The sequence below is a fragment of the Dipodomys merriami genome, unplaced genomic scaffold (genome assembly GCF_024711535.1).
Source record: "Dipodomys merriami isolate MVZ:Mamm:240054 unplaced genomic scaffold, mDipMer1.0.p SCAF_1275, whole genome shotgun sequence".
NCBI lineage: Eukaryota > Metazoa > Chordata > Mammalia > Rodentia > Heteromyidae > Dipodomys > Dipodomys merriami.
In genome coordinates, this window is record NW_027202577.1 from 10001 (window position 1) to 10957 (window position 957).

Consider the following 957-nt stretch of genomic DNA (forward strand, 5'->3'; position numbering starts at 1 on the left):
GCCCCGGAACACCGCGGGGCCCGGCGCCCGGCACGGCGCCGTCGTCGCCAACGGGCGGCGGCCCACACAGACGCTCGGGAACAGCGTCGCCAGGGGCCGGAGGGGGAGGGGGACGGGACCCCCCAAAACCCCACGGCACCCCAAGCACGAGGCCGGGAAGCCACACACCACACGTCCTCGCATCGCGACCCAGCACAGGCTCCAGGCTCCGCCACTCGACACACCGCGCGCGAGGCAGGGGCGGGGACGGATCGGGAACGTCCTCCACTCACCACACCAGACGACGGCCCGGGAGAGGCCCCGCGGGACCCTCCCCCAGCTCGGAGGGGGGAGGCGCGGGCACGCAGTTACCAACGCGGGCAGCCACTAACGCTCAAAAGCGGGACAGGGAGCGGCAGGGCCGCGGGAGCCCATCGGGGGCGGGCCCCCGCCAACCCGGCAGCGAACGCCGCCTCCCGAACGAGGATCGCTAGAGAACCTCTCCTCACTCTGAGGGTGGCCCGCACCCAACCCCGACGGGAACCCCGCCGGGACCAGCACACATCAAAGGCGTCCATCCTTCCCACCACGGGTGGCAGGGAGGGGTGGGGCGGGGGGGGTCTGCGGCAGCAGCAACACCAACCCTGGTCGGTCGGCCTTGCCGTGCGGGGCCAGAGCAAGGTCGCGCACACGGGCGGGAAAGCCCGCACAGGCCCGGCTCGCCTCCCACTGCAACATCTCAGGTCCCCCGGTGCAACAAGAGCCAGGTGACACGGCAGGGAAGACAAGCCAGGACCAGGGCCGGCAGCTCATGCGGGGAAGCCACCCGCCCGGCGCAAGAAGGGAAGAGCGCTCCTCCTCTGGGGAACCGCCTCGACCCCCCCCCAGCAGAGACGTCAATCTCTGCGATAACTTTTTTCTCACTCGCACAAGCCCCACAAACCCAAGGACGGCCGGGACACACCACGGGCAGCAGGC